General features: G+C 38.2%; 1 protein-coding gene across 1 annotated transcript in view; it reads left to right on the forward strand.

The window, feature by feature from the left end:
- The first annotated feature begins 6,793 nt into the window (after positions 1–6,793).
- Positions 6,794–16,673, forward strand: part of LDLRAD4 (low density lipoprotein receptor class A domain containing 4) — a 239,821-nt gene continuing 229,941 nt past the window's right edge. Inside the window, exon 1 of the mRNA XM_050891090.1 lies at positions 6,794–6,890. The gene's annotated coding sequence lies outside the window, so the exon portion shown is untranslated. The remainder of the gene's footprint in view (positions 6,891–16,673) is intronic.

Here is a 16,673-nt window from a genome sequence, read left to right on the forward strand (position 1 = left end):
CAGACGGCATCCTTGTTGCCACTGTGTAAGTTCACAGCTCACCAGCATCTTGTATAGCATGTGCAGTTCAGGTCCCCTCAGCTCAGAAACAATACAGTAGGATGGGAAAAATTTGGAGAAAGCAGCAGTCGTAAGAGATATGGAAAGGCTTATGTATAAAGAAAACTGTGACTCTTTGTCCTGGAGAGAGACATTGGAGGATATTCTTGAGGTCTGCAATATTGTGAGTGATGGGGAGAGGGTGCACAGGTTCAATTGTTCACTGTCTCTTCCAACACGAGTCCTAGGAGGCATCAAGTAAAGTAAGAGTATAAGCAAACAGAAGAGAGGTGGGTCTTCTTAAAACACTGTGCCAAAGAATATTGTGTTTGCTGAAAGTTTACATGGGTCCACTTTCTGACACTACATGCTCAAAAAACCCAAATAAATCAGTTTTTTCCTGTAATTGTATGTATGATGTAATAGATAGGTGCACTTTGAAACGTTAGTGTTTTCTATGGTCTTTTGCAGTTTTGTGTGGCCTTGTATTTCCCGCAGTAGGTAACTATCACAAGCCTATAAGGAAAAGTGAGATAAGCTCATTTAGCTGAATTAAGTGGCCTCCCTATATGTATAAAATCACTGGAATCCTTTTTTAATGTGTGAGGAAGCCTTTTTGGTTTTTCTTATTTAGTCTCCCAGCTTCCTCAATTACTTAAGAGGATATAATACCTTTACTTGGGTTTTAAAAAGCAGTCTTGGATTTAGTTTCTAGTAAATGTCTCCACCATTCCCTTTGTCCCTAGAAAATAACTCTCTCAGCATGTTTGAGAACTTCAGTTGCGCATGTAGGAGAAATACTCTTAAGTTACAGTGGTGTGGGTTTGTTGGCAGCCCTCGATTCTCACTAAGGCATTATGCCTCTTTAGGCATGCATGTTGTCATTAAAGAAGGGGAAATTGTGCTTTAGCCCTCAAACGTGGCAGTCCTTCTCAGTGCATTGCAAGCTTCTTCTGAAGTGGTCCTTCTTTAACCACTGTTAGTGAAATATCAGGTCCCAGGTTTGGTGCAAAAAAGCAGTTGTTCATGCAGAGAAAGCTAGGAGCTCTCTGCCCCAGTATCCTCATCTCAGCAACAGGGCATGGTTTTCTTGAATATGCCTTTTCCAGTTTTGGAGGTCACACCGCATGTTGCTGAAACGGCAGGTCTTCCATTGAAAGCAGAGGAATAATGACAACACTGAAAGATTTTAGCTACAACTCCCCGCACCTTCCCAGGTTGGGTGAGCTCAGTTCCCTTCTTCCTGAGGTCACTCACCTCAGTAGCACCATACGTTACAGTCATGTTCTAAGTGCACGCACTTGCCTGTGTTTTGTGCATGTTCTGTGTGTTTTATGCCTTCCCCTCTCCTCCTCCCATCCCCAGTGCCTGCATTGTATTCTGAACCTTCACTTGAGATGTTAACAGTCATCCTTGGCAGCCTCATCAGGGAACCACGGGCTGGCCTCTATTGCTCGGGCTGTCACATCCTTGCTCCTTGTGCTATATTTGGTCTGGGGATTTCCGTTTCCCGGACCAGCTGGAGAGCTCGAGTGTGCACGCATGAACCTCCATTGCTCACTGAACCCTGACGAGGGATGTGTTTTACCTAGCGACTCTGCCTGCGGTGATTCCTCACAGCACTAGGAGACCTTCATTCATTTCTATTCTGATGGGCACTTTCTCTTTTAGGAAACTTCTCTCTCTTACAGCATTATTTGTCCGTGAAAAGGGCCAATACCCTTTTTGGTTATGCAGTATCTGGTGTGATACCTGTGTGTGATGGACTTTTGTGTAATGTTTTGCTTCTGAAATGAGAGACAAATCTTGAGATGGTCCTGAACACAGTTGCAGAGAAAGCACGAATACCAAAGTTTAATGGGAGCCCAGGTTTCCTGATGCTAACTTGTTGTGCTAACAGCAGATTCATTTGTTTCCTAATTAATCAGAAAGAGTGTTCTTTTTATTTCAGCCATCTGGTGGAGAGCGTGTTGTTTAGCTTCTTGCTACTGCAAATTGGAGCTACACAGGAAAAAGGATGTTTCAACTTCTGTTTTTGGCTTGTTTTTCTAGGTTGAGTCAGTATAGAGCACGTTAAAACATACAGTAATCAGTTGCAAAGTTCATCTCTCAAGGACTGGAAAAGTTTAACTTGAATTGTCTTTCCTGAAAAGACAAGATGATGATATTGATGGATTAATTGCTTATTATTACTTGTTTTATTCCATGAAATCAATTGTCAAGACAAAAACGAAATTTCCTTAGCGAATTGCGAAACTATTCTAGGATACTGAATTTGTTACTGCTTTGTAGAGAACATTCAATGTTGCTTTTACATTTCTTCTTTGGATTAATGTCAAAAACATATTGCCTGTCACACAATTTGTCGTTGAGTGTGCCATTAGCTTGCTAACTCCTCACAAGGATCTTAAAACATTGCAATTTTTTTCTCCAGAAGTCCCTTTAACACAGCCTTTCTCTGGAAGCTATATTGTTCTTGTGGAATATTTTCCAAGGAGCAGTCTGTCCCTATGCAATGTTTACTGTATTTTTGCCTTGCAGCCAGCAGATTTTAGTACAAACTTGCCTGGGGGTGGCCTTGTCCTATTTTCCTCTTAGATGGTTCTGGCATATATAGAACTTGGGAGATTGTGCTTCTGAATTTTCCAGTCTGAAGAGCTCGAGCCAAAACAGCAGGGGAGATAGCAAACCTGTACGTTGTTTGGCTTACGGCAGCTGGGGCTGTTTTTCCTTTGACCTAAAGCAATGGCAGATTTTCTTGGGTTTTGTGTGGAGGAGGGAAGTGAAAAAGAGGAAGGATATGTGAGGAAAACTGCTTTATCTCTGTGCTTGGAAAAAGCAAACCTCCCCTCCCACCGCCCCCCTTTGTGCCCCTGCAAAGGTAACTCAGTAAACTCCAGGCTACTTTTACATTGCATGTAGAGATTTTCTTTGTTTGAGTTAGTTTATGAATACTGATTATTGATGAGAAAAGGGACTGCGCTTTGTTTTAATATTGCTTTAACATTTTGAGGAACAAACTCTTTTTATGTGGTAGTACCATAACACTTGCAGAATGGTCTTTATATTATAAAGTCCTTTGCAGTGCTTAGTCACATTTGATAGCTTCCCACCAACCTGTATTTTCTCCCTTACGTCTTGGTCAGTGAAAGTAACTCTTGCCAATTAGGGCCCAGAGTCTCTGCTGGGGAATGAACTTTGATGAATGAATGTGGGAAAATATAAAATACCTTGCAGATGGGTGGCTCGGAGAACATAACAGCTCTTTGAGTTTGGCCTTGTGCTCGGAGAGCCTTTGTTGTCTGTAAACACTGTCTCCGCAGTCATCCCCTCTAAATGAGGTTTCCTGTGGAAATAAATTTCACTGTTGCTGCCTTTTACATGTCCTAGTCTTATATTTATCAGCAGATGTTTCAGTTAAGTTTTGCGTTTATGTAACAGAAATATTTAGTTGTGCCACAGTGAATTTATTCCTAGAGGAATGGTTTTGCATGTGATTGTTGGAATCCTGAGCTTATGAATTCCAGGAGCATAGGACAGTTTCCTAAAAAGTTTGTGAGAACAACAGTGAGTGTTGCAGCTTAGTACATATTTGAAGTGGAACACAAATTAACACTGCCTATGTGTGCCAAGCATTTCCAAGGGACTCATAGTGATTAAACCAAACTAAAAAACATCATTTATCTAAAGATTGATAGGATTCCTGCTTGTATGTCTACACTAGTGTGGGACAAACAGGTGACAGATCCTGAGCCTCCTCAGCTGAACATAAAGGGAAAGAAAAAAATTCATCTTTCTTCATGTTTTAGTGTTTTCTCCCTTTATATTGTTTACTTCGTAGTTTTTCCTTACAGAAAAACTACGTGCGGATCTTCACTCTTGTAGGAGAAACTATTGTTTCTGCTGTAGTTCTGGCAAGAGATCATACTGCAGAAGCTATGTAGCTGCTCCTTCTATGAGGAAGCTGTTTACCAGCTTCATAGTGCAAATGCTCATCCACAATAAGACTTTTCTTAATTGCCAACTTTGATAAATTTCCCTCCCCTCCCCTTGTCCCCATTTGCAGCCCTCTGAGTCAGTCAGTTATATACCCAAATCATGTTTCATCCTAAAGGGAAGATTATTTGGACCTGTAAATGGATGGAAGAAGCAAGGGGAATGTTAGTCGGAGCAGACACACGTTAGTCTAAAGATCTCCCATTGGGATAAGACAGGTCAGCAGAGAGTTGGTGCTGTAGCACCAGCATCTCCAGTCTGTCTTGGTGGAGCAGTGGGAATGCCTCAGGCTGTTGGAGTGGGCCAGGAAGGAGCTGAGCCTTTCAAAAAATATGCTGGCTTCAAAATCGTTAGGTGTGTTATGTAGGCAAGTAGTCCAATTTTGCCTAGCTGTTCTATATTTATTTTCCTCTCTTTTTTCCATTCCACCAGTCAATGTTGCAATATGAGGCTTTCATTACTTCATAGATGAATTTGTTACCTGTCACCTGACTGAAATACCCTCACCGTTGCAAGCTTCGCTCTTTGTGCGAAGACAAACAGGGAGACTGTTTAAATTAGATACATTAAAAAAAAAAAAAAAAGTAATCCATTCTGAGGTGATAATTTATCTCATTTTCCTTTAATAATCACCTCTTTTCAGTACTGGTTTTCTTCGTCTAACATGAACTTTTTCTGCATTTTGTTGCCCTTCGTTCTACAAATCCCAATGGGCTGTAGTGAATTCTTGTTTCCAGACTTCCCTTTTTTCAATGATTGTCCAAACTCTGAAGGCAAAACACAGGTGAAGGACCCTCAGACTTCTGTGAATGTTCCCTCTTGGACTTTAGTACTGCTCCTCATTTCACTTTTGTCACTAAATATAATAATTCCTATAATTTGTCTTCTGATATTTAATACTTCTACTGTTGCCCTTAGGAATAGATTTCCTTCCCATGTTAAACTTACTTAGGGAGGCTGTAATCACGACTTACTAATTTCTCTCTTCTTTTAGTGTTCTCAAGAATGTCTTCCTTAACATTAAGTAGCAGATCCTGTAGATTCTTTGCTGGTATTAATTGCTGCGTAACCAAGTGCCCTTGAAAGTCAGTTATGTAAATGAGCAGCCTTGAGCTGGCTGTAAGAACAATGCTGGCTTGAGTTTTAATTTAATAATTGAGGAATTGGAACATAAAATGGTTCTTTAAATCTAAAATAGGGTAGAGTCATATTCTTTATTAGACAAATTCTAATTGCATGAACTATGATATATCAGCGGTTTAACGTTTAGTTTAGGTGATCACTTTGCATGCAGGTGAGCACTTTAGATACAGTTATTATTAGGAAAAAGCCTTGCATTCAGTTGCCTTAAGTATTTTTAGTTGAGTATTTTGAAAGAAATTACTAATTTGTTGTGGCTTTAAAATACCAAGTAGAGCCTTTCTTGAAATATATTCTTTATGTCTGTTTTTTCCTTTCTTAACTTAGTTATCATAAAAGTCGCAGTTCTTCTGTAAAAGTTTTATATCTTTCCTGAAGATGCATCATACCTGAATCTCTTGGCTTATTAAATAGTACATGAGTTCTGGACAATGGAGGGCAGGTACATCATCCAAATAATTGTTTTGTCCGTTTGGGTAAAGGGTATTTATCGTTACATATAATATATGCAAAAATTGGTGGATGCGAAGTTATTTGCAAATACAGGCTTGGCAAACCTCCTCTGGAATTCGGAAAGGGTTTTCCAGCTCGACTTAGTCATTTTTTCCCAAATGTCTTGGCATAACTGATCACTCAGGAGTGACATATGGTAGAAACATGCTCTAAGGGACAAGTCTCCCGGATGGCGCACAGCACCGCACAAGATAGACAGATGGTGGCTTATTCAACCTTGGAAAAAGTTTAATCCTACATATTGGCACGGCGGCCTCGGTACTGAGAGAGAGGCACACACATGCCTGTGAAATCTGAGGCAAAGCTTTTGTGAATTTGCTTGCTATTACTGAAAGAATTAGAAAGATTGAGCTGATATTATACAGCATGAGTATCTGCAAAATTACGTGTTCAACATGCTATCCAGAAAAAGTGATGTTCCTTAGAAAAGTGGAAATCCCAGAGTTAGCAGAACACTGCAGAGAATAAAGTTTGCTGAACTTTTCATAGCTGTTTCTAGACTAAAACATGTTTATTCGACAAAGCTATTGAGTACTTAACTTATCCACCAATAGCTGTTGATTAATTGAAGTGTCTAATAGGAGAAAGGGTATTTTATGTTTTTCATGGTTTTATTTATGTTTCAGGGGTTGCTCTTGTTTTTGTGAAGTGTATTAGCACTTTACAGCACAGAAACTGTAACCTTTCTCTTAGGTAAGTGCAAACAAAAAGTTACAAATTCCCTGATGCTGAGTTTAAATTTATAGCAGAAAATGCAAACTGTACATTAGAGGTTTTTTAAAAAGAAGCAGAAGAACATCAGGCCTTTCACTTTAGTATCTTTGTGTTTAAGACAGTGAAGAGATAGACAGAATATGTGACATGGAAAAGTGAATCCTTGGTGTGGCTTGTTGAGATACCTAGGGAAGAACAAAATCTGCTTTGAATTCTTTCTGGAAACCCAGTAGCAATTGATTGATCGATCTTCCAGAGTCAGTGCCGTGTTCCAGAAGGATTGTGAAAATACTGACCCACTGAGAACACGAAGGATTGCCTGCCAAACTTTTTTTCCCCGCTTTCTTTTTCTCGTAGATCACACTCAATATTCACAACTAGAAGGAAAAGGAAGAATATCCTGACTCTCTGGACTTCAGGGATATCATTATGTTGTATTGGATGAGTTTAAACTAGACAAGACTTCCTTCTGAAACACTTCCAGAAAGGTAAATGTAATTCAAACTAACTAATCTTTTGCTGGTAGAGGAGATCCTAGCTGCTGAACTATAAAGTCAAATGGCTCATTCAGCATTGAGTGACACATACTTTTAAAATATGGTGCGGTATGAGAGAGACAGTGTGAGCTGCAGAGAGAGACTAATTCTATAACCCATTGTTTAGGATATGCATTGAAGAAGTAAGAGATGTCAAATTCTTGCTTTCAGCTGAGGGTGCTCTTTTGTAATATAAAGATATGCTTACTTTTGGGCTAGTAAAATAAACATTCACTCTTTCTGAGGATGTGAGTACCTTTCAGGTACTTATTTTCTTGTCACCCTTTTCTTTCTTTTGCTGTGCTCCATTGAGAGAAATGGTGACCCATATCCTAGCCAAACCTGAAGGCCTACAGTAATTACTGCAGAACTAGTACACTCTTTCCAATTTCTTTTTTTTCATCTACTATAACTAATTATTATAGGACTTAGTCAATAAAAATTTTAATAATTAGAATTTGTGTCCAAGTGCACAGTCAGCAAAATATGACAGACATCAAGTTTACTCTCTGTCTAGACCCTACAAGAGTTTCTTACACGCTGCACAGGAGTGAGTGTTTTGGTGGCCCATCCAGCCCCTTATGACAGAGTCCTGCCTTGCTGTCACGAAGCATGCCTGTGGGCCTTCCAAACATCATTTATTTGTGAGAAAGAGAGCTACAGTCTGATGAGATGATTAAACTTCTGCAGATCCACAGCTGACACTTTTTTGACCCAGATCTGAAGTTCAGACTCAGAAATACTTCAGTCCCTTGAAATTTTAAGTCATGCTTCATAGAATTGCTGTTTTTATAATTTATAGGCTAAGCGTGATCATATCATTGTTGAATCGCTGAACATCAGTGTGTGTGAATCAGCCATCTGCTGTCAGGGCTGAGTCTTGTATCTCCCTGGCCAGTGACAGTGGAGGTCATTAAGCCATGATGGCTCTCTGTCAAATGGGAATGGTTCGAAGTAATAACATGGCTGTGTCCAAAAAAGGCCACTTTTCTTCAGTCTGCTGGTGGTAATGACGCTTGGAAGACTGAAATGGAGAAAGAGGAGTTGTAATAGAGGAGTGGAGACAGTGTGAAGACAGAGACGTGAAAGGTTTGGATGTTTGAGAGGAACAAAGACTGGCTTTTGTAGCAGGGTTTTTGAGTTAATTATGGAACCAGATGGGGAATGGAGAAACTGTCTACACAGGAGAGAAGCAGCCTTCAGGATTTGGAAGAGAAGCTGCATGTAGTAGGGATTTTTTTAGAGGGCTCTGATCCTTAGGTCACTGACCTAAGAGTGGTAAGGAAACCGAGATATAAAATGCATGTAGTTTAATTTTATTTTGTCTAGACTTGCATACCTTGTGCACTTCCGAAATGGAGAGTGATTGGGTATTTTGGAACTCTTACAAAGCTTGTGCATGTTTTGCTTCAACCACCAAATGTCCTGGAAACCCAGCATACCCGCAAGGTTAGATTCTTGTGTTAAACTCGCTGTGAAATCTGGGCAGGATGTGAGTTAGCGCTAATGATGGGATCCTGTGCCATCTTGCTCTGCCAGGTCCTGTTTCTTTGGAGATACGGTAATCAATACCAAAAAAATCTAATGCAGAAACTAAGAAGAAGATTTGACAGGAGATAACTGATCCAAACCAAAGGAGACCAAAGATGGTTAAGAAAGGACAGACACAACTGTATGTGCAGTGGTGGGAATTCTACCATACTAGTTTATGCAAATTGCTGCCGGGCTGTTGAGAGAGCCTCTGAAGTTAAGGTTGAGTTGAAACTTTAAAAATCAGGACTAAGACATCTTGCTGCACACCTCATGGAATACATTTAGTCTTTATTTGTTGCAGCTGATTCCAAAATGTACTCTCAAGACGTGTAGCCAAACAGGAGGAAAGAACAATTTAAAAATCCTCATTTATTCAGTAATCCAGTGGTAGGAAAATGTGAAGTTCTAATTGTTTTCTATACTGTTTTTTCCCTCCTTGTTGGGAGATTTTTTTGAGGTATTATTTCCTAATTTAGTACTTCATCTCCCTTCTTTCTCCCCCTCCTCTCCCCAAAAAACCCCAGACCCCACTGGTTTAAAAATGATACCATGCAGAGTTGATGTAACCACATGTAGGCTGCAATGTGCACTGGAGGTGATGTACCTCTCTTAAAATCTTAAATGCAGGTAAAGCTGAAAATGGCTGCAATCAGTTTTATGCTTTCTGTCTATCCCCCCTTTGTTCTCTCTCCCTCCCCCTTCCGCTTATGCTCACTTGCTCTCTCTTTAGTATAACACAGTTGAACAGCAGTGAAGTGTAAAATGTGCTTTTGCCAAGGTCAGTTTCTTGTGATTACTCGCCTGTGGCAACTTATGCCAGTTGCAACAGACTGAGTCTCAGCAGTCCACAAAGTCACACTGGTGCTTATGCAGAGGACACCCAGTGTAGGTTATAGTAACCGTAGTCTGGAATAGCTTGCAATGCTGCTGAATTGTAGCAGCTTTATTTAACTCTTCCGATCTAGCTTGCGCTTGCTTCAGTGGTTTGGAGTCTGTTCCATGAAGCGCCAGGGTGTCCTGTTCTCTGGAGACCCTCGAGGAGAATTTTGCGTAGATGAAATTCTTGTTATTAGAGGTTGTTTCTTTTCTTATAGTGGATTGTTCAAATTTCAGGAATTATTCATAAATGAAGAGAAGATAAAATAAAGCATCACGGACAATACATCTTCTAAATACTATATATATAATTTTTGTGGTTGGCTTGCTTTTGGAGACAGTCATATCAAATACTGCTCTGTTGACATTGACAGAAGAGAAATTGTATATCTACATAGTAAGATGTATTATGGAAAAGTTTAAGAAGTAGTTTTTTAAAGGAAGAACTTAAAAGATAGCGACACAGTCTTTTTACCACGTTTAAAAATGTTGTATACACTCATAAGCATCAAATAATTTTTTGTTTAGAAGCTAATAATGATTTTGACTGCTGTGACTGGGGAATGAATGTGAAATTCAAGAACATCTGTTTTAGGAGATAAGATTTGTTGGATCCATTTTGTTGTGCACACTGGATTGGGTACCACCATGTGGTACCCAGTGGAAGCGGGAGAGACCTCCACTTTCATTCTCCTTTCTCATATATGAGCAAACATATCCCTTTATGAAAAAATGTCATATTTAGAACAGAAAAGCATGAACTTACTGTGTTATTTTGCTTATTTGTACTATCATCAACAATGTACATGATTTTATTTTCATTCTGGAAATATTTACTTTTGTAAGAAGCATTTAGCTCTTGAGCTCTGTGATAGTGACTTTGAGGTTACCTGTCCATCACTACTGACTAGTAGAGAGGCAATAAGAAATCTAGATGATCGGCTGAAGGGCTAGAGCTGAACTTTGGTGACCTTTGAAATTCAGTTAAGTGCAAAATTTCATTGCTTCAAATTGATTACGCATTTGATTAATTTTGAAACTGTGTGTTGCTGTATTAAGCACTGCTCTGTCGTGTGGTTTGGAATGATTCCTGAGTGCAAGTGAAATAATGGGTCAGCAATTGAGTCTTGATCCTGTAAACACCCTTGCACAAAGCACACAAGAACATTGCCGTTGTGCTCAGTGGAACTCCCCACAAAACAAGGTGAGGACTCAGAAGTCAAGTCATTTGAGGCACTTCATGAAGGGTTCATCCTCTATTTTCTGTTTAATCTTGCTTCCAGGCTTACAAGAAGTATTTTTATTGAGGGACGTGTTACTTACTGCTTTTTTGCCTATATGGAAGATAATGAAATTAATCTTTTGTTGCAAGTATGTTTTGGACTGACATTTGCTTGTATGGCTTTCATAGCCTATATGATTCTGTTGCTATTCCAGCCCCTATTCCTTTGCTTTTAATAACATTTGTATTGGGGTAACTCTTATGGAAGAATATTCTGTAAGAGCTGTGTTCAGGCTTTGTGCAGATTGATCTGTCTACTCACCTTTAAGTTGGAAATTCATGGTGGAAATGAGCAGTGTTTTGTGTGTCTGTGCTGTGGTATATAGGCCTGTAGCACTTGCAGTGACGCACGTTGTCTTCTAATTGTTAGAGAGACAGTGGAAGTAAGTGTTACCTGTAGGAAGAAACAACTGTACTAGTAGAAGCTGATCTTCAGTCAGCTGAGAAACGAACAAATGGGTGTTCTTGGGTGTGGTAATGTAGAAGAGTTGCATTGTCCGTGCTCACCAGAATTTGTCCCATTAATTTCCTTTAATCTTAAGGAACTTGAGGAAAGGAAAGAACTATTCAGGCACCGAAGTTGGTTTTGGAACATTCCTAATGATGTTCCTGCAGTGGGCTGCTGCTGCTGCATGCTCTGAGAATTTCCTCATCAGTACGTTCAGCACGAGCAAGCAGTTGACAGCTGAGATCGAAGAAGTCTGCACAAAACCCTGAACTCATTCAAATCTCTGTGCAGAGCTCCTAACCAATTTTTAAAAATTCATTAGAACTTCACTATTTCTCAAGTTCTCACCTCCTGGATTCTGGCTGATAGCAGAAATGCTTTGCTGCACACAATAAAGGTAGATGTTGTGTTTTTTTCTGGACAAGTGAGACTCCAGAGCCCTTGAAGTCTTTCAAGATTTGCAGCCTAATTTTTTTAACTCATGGGTGAAGATATGAAAGCTTGTTAAGGGATTTATCCATACACTTCCTAGTATTTTTAAGGAGCTCTCCAAGTCAGTGTCCTAGTCAGCTTTGAAAAATTTACTGTGCTAATTCAGATGTACTGGAAATAAGCATTTTAACATATGGATAGAATCCTAGTTTTGTAATGCACCTGCCATTTGTGAGTACCACAAGAGGTTTCCCTTTTTGAAGACAACCAGTGTACTCTCATTGTAGAAGTAGAGGATTGTCAAGCGTTTCATGTACTTATCGCTGTATTAATTTTATTAGAAACAGACTGGGGAAATGAGCAGTAAATTTGTGTTGTGCAGCAAAACATGTCTCTCTTCTTTTTTCTTTTTTTATTTATTTATTTTTTTAAACCTCTTAATATTTATCTTGCTTTTCTTGGCAACAGTAGTAATATCTCCTCAAAAGCATTCAGTTCACATTCAGACATAGGGGAGTATCTGCGGACTAGGAGCCAGGTAAAGAGAAGTCAATAAATTTAGACAGAGAAAACATTCTCAAGTTCTGTATAAAAGATGTTTATTCCAAATAAAGGCCTGTGTTAATCTGAGGGAACAGCAGCTCTGCAGCAGTTATCACCCATACATCCTTGGTAGACAAAGGGGAGACCAGTCGATAAATCACGGTTTTTCGTGTTTCCCCTTGTAATGGCAATATTATCTTTAAGCTTCTAACAGCTTTTAATAAATGCTAATTTAACATTTCACTTATGATAAGACAGCATCATCCTGATAGTTTCCTTTGTATCAGATGGGCAAAATTCAGTGATCAGAAAGTAGGATTAGGAGGCAGGGTTTCTTATGGTTTGTTACTTATGGCTTTGACACCGGAATCACTGCATGGCGTAGGACAGTCTATAACACGACTTCAGCTTCCCCATGGGAAATACTGGCTAATAATTTCCTGCCTCACGGGTGCATATGAAGATTAACTTCATGGAACGAGTGAAGTATTTATTAATAAATGATCGTTATTGATATGTCACTTACTTGTTCATAGCAGTGACATTGGTAATGTATTACTCCTGAGGGGAATGTAAATGAGCACATAAAACAAAAGACACTCATTCAAGTAATTTTCATCACACTTTGCCAAAGCATGTGTATTCAATAGTGTCCATGTTAGTGCTTACTGTTTTGATGATTTTAAAATGTTAAAGAAGAAATGCCACCAAATACGAAGGGAAAACCCAAGGTCACGCTCACTTGTTCAGATTACACCTACTGGAGTGTCTTTGATAATCTTTCTTTAAAGGCCTGTTAACTGAGAATGCAGTTGAAGCAGCATACATTTTAAATCCAGCTACATTTTACAAGTTTAATCTTGTTGCATGTTTTCTGCAGTACAAGTATGATATATGATTAAATTGTGAAGTGTCCAACAGCAACATGGCTATTTAATTTTTTTAATTTCTCACATTTTTTGTAACAGAGGTTAAAGAGAAATAAAATATTTTGCCAATCCGTTTCCAGTGTCAGAGCTGTCATTTGGCTTGTGACAGGAGATGTGGGAAAATGAGCATTACTTTACATTTCTTTCAGCCATCAGCTTGAGGGATGTGATTGAAGAGCAAGATCATACAAGGTTTTGAAGGAGGGGGTTTTTTTAGATGCTTTTACTATTTTATTAGGTCCTTAATGAAAAAGACCCCTGGATCTTTATTTTTTTATTCCTTTATAGGTTTAGACTTCTGTATTTTTTTCTACTATACTTTAAATATTAGAAATAATCTTGTGATAAATGTCCTTTGGGCTTAAACTGGAATTGCTTCACAGAACCTCTGTTTTTTGGATGTGGGTTGGAAAGAAAGAAATGAGATAAATATGAAGGGCAGAGGAGGGGGAATGCACTTGAAAACCCGATTTGCTATAAAAGCTGAGGCACAGAGGTCATTTTTGACGTGGTGCTGAGTATCTGAGCTGTGGTCTGAAAGGAGGCATGTGGTCCGACATGCTCACTGTCCTCTGAAAAATTTCACTGCCTGGAGGAGTTGCTATAGGTTACTGGTCGTGGCTTTAAACTCTTGTTATGAACATACATAACAAATATTCGGAACTGAAAAGACGTAGTTAATTTAATGTTATATATTTGTAATTAAAGTGAGGGTTTGAGTTTCTATCTTACGTGAATTGATGGAGCTTTTTCTCTCTCAAGAATTAAACCTGAAGCAATGACTTATGAATCATACTTTGTGTCCCACTTACAGACTAACTTGACTCATCAGTGATTTTTCTTCTGGCATGATTTAGGGGAAATGCCAGTTATTTTTTTTCATGTGTAGTTTTTAATTATTATTGACTGTTGAATAAAGATAGAGATGAAGGCAGTCCAGCTAAACACCTGATTTTATTTAGGTCTGTGCTTCTAAAGAGTCACATCATACAATATTGTATGATTGCATAAAAGAGACAGTAGAATGTAGATTTTTGATTCTTCAGTGTTAATGTCAAACAAGGATGGTAACAAGTGAGTCCTAAGAGCTCATTATTATGCTTATAATTCCTTTGCCTTAATAGTTTCCAGACGTATAAGATATAAAAAACCCCCTCATATCTGGAAAATATCTCCTGCAAATATAGCCCAAAACACAGAGCTTTTGATTTCTAGATTTTCTTTAAGCCACTGACTATCTAATGACAGTATGCATTTATAAACAAATTACACTGGTCATGTAACTTCTGCCATACTTAATTACCCTTATTTTATTGGGTAACATTATTTTTAATGTTACATTTATCTTGTAATATAACCAGACACACAACATTTTTCAGTGCTAATTTTGTGGAAACTTCAAAAGCAAAGCCCATCTTCAGTAGTGCTTTCTAAGTTTACAAATTTATAATCATCTAGAATTAACACATTAAAGCACTGTAAGAATAGTTTCTTTTATTAAGAGCAACCATATAGTTTTTTCTGTATTAAACTGTTTTGTACTTGTTTTATTCCTGTGTCCAAGATCTGAATACTCTTAATGTCTTTTGTAGAAACTATAAAAGCTTTTAGTTAGGCTTCTCAAAACCTCCATTTGTTTATATTTGCATGCATTTGTTAGCCTCAATGACTGAAGTCTTACATACAAACAATAAATAGTTTAATCTGTTTGGTATTATATAACCTCTCCTCACTATACGTTCATTGTCAGAACTTGACTCAAGGGATTTTTTTCGTGCAGTGTAACACTTCTTTCCCAATTATCTGTAAGGAAAACACAAATGGATGTGGCAGTTGCGCAGTGATGGAGCTATACAAGGTGTTTCCTTAAGAAATTAAAGTATATATTTTTCTGCTGTATATGAAGACTCAAAATGCATATCTTCATGACTGATTAGTAGATACTTTATCCTTTAACTGAAGTGAAATCCTTAACTGAAGCATCTTTAAAAGCCAGTTTACATAATTGATGATGTAAAAGTTGTTGGAGCAACTAGAGAAGAGAGAAATGTGACAGATGTGTAGGACATCCACATGCACGGACTGTGGGCAAACGAATATATTGTAGGTAAGATGCACAGATTCTCTCTGCAGGTATGTGAGAACCCAGACTCTTCTCCTGCATCCTGTTGGCACATGGTCATCCATCTATGGGGAATGAAATCCACTTGATTCTTACATGGCTGAACCAAGCTTCTTAAATTATTGGCATCAGTTTGAGCCAAATATTTCTTTCGCATTACACAATGAATGGGAAAACTTTCCTGCCAAGGAAGGAACAGAACTGAATGATAAATGTGACAGTAATATTTATTATAGAGCTTTTCACCAAAGAGTAATCTTCTCTGATATGACCGGCTCTTCATTCCAGGTAGCTTTTTCCTCCTTTCAAACTGACCAAGCAGCCGTCCTTAATTCAAAAAGTAAAGATAAACTTGCTCTCGAATTCCCCATTTCTGTTCTCTGCTGGAGGCATCCAGTTTTGTTGATAATGATCTAATCTGTTGCATAACCGGAGAATACTGAGCCTGCTGCCACAGCCTGCTTCTTTCTTGGCACGGCTGGAAGGCTTCAAAGAGAGACTGTATGTGTGAGGCGACTGCTCTACCAGCAAGACCAAGGGGATCAAAGCATATGTTTAGAAATGGAAAACAACAAAAAGAGAAGCGGTTACCACACAGTTGCCATCCTGAAACTGAAACCAGTCTCACAAAAAAGAACTATTTTGAAGTTAAGGATAATTATTTCAAATTCTGTAGAGCAGGAAAAGATCAAGGATTTTTAAGGGAAATTCATCAAGATTGTATTTTTTAGATACTTGGTATGGGGAAGACTTATTTTTCAAAAAATGGATGTGTTGACAATTGTATGCAGTGTAATTGTTTTTGCATGATTTTATGCTGCATCACATTGCTTTCTTGGCTCCTCTAATGTTTTCAATTAGTGTTAAAATGAAATCAGTTGAAGAATTACTTGAAAGTAAGAAAAAAAATTGTAGGAAAGTTTTATGTAGTAATATTCTTTGAAGGTTGGACAGTTGTTTCAAGATTGCATTTAATGAGCTTGGGAAAAATACAGTGGTTTGTGGTGTGGTGTTTTGTTTTGGTTTTTTTTTTTAATAATAAATGGAAAGAATTTCTCTTCATATTATCCCCGAACGTTTTGGGTGAAAATGCCTGGTTGTTCAGGAGATATCTAATTTATGAGCACCTAATTTATCTTTCAGTGAGTTTCATAAATCAAGATTAATTATTATTCCTTGTACTTTAAGTATGGTTTACATTATGATGCAACGTTGGCTTTAACTGATCCTTTTTCACTGTCAAATGTTCATTTTTTTTCACTTACAATTCTGAATATTTTTCTTTAATGCCATAGGAGAATCTTAATATTGACCTGTGCTGATTTAGTAAGTGGTCATAATGGAAATGTAGGAATCTCAGCTGTATGTTATTAGGGAAACTTTCTATAATATACAAAATATTAAACAAAAAGAATCTATACAACTTTGACAGTGCCAGCTTTATGGCAGTGTCCTTGTCCATAGTCCATTTGTCCCTATCATTTACTGTGATAGTACTTTGTGGGTTTTATGATAGGGAAAATGATAGTAACATGTTTTTTCATACTCATCGACTCCCCATACAAGGGAG

The sequence above is a fragment of the Gymnogyps californianus genome, chromosome 2, assembly GCF_018139145.2.
Source record: "Gymnogyps californianus isolate 813 chromosome 2, ASM1813914v2, whole genome shotgun sequence".
Taxonomy (NCBI): Eukaryota; Metazoa; Chordata; class Aves; order Accipitriformes; family Cathartidae; genus Gymnogyps; species Gymnogyps californianus.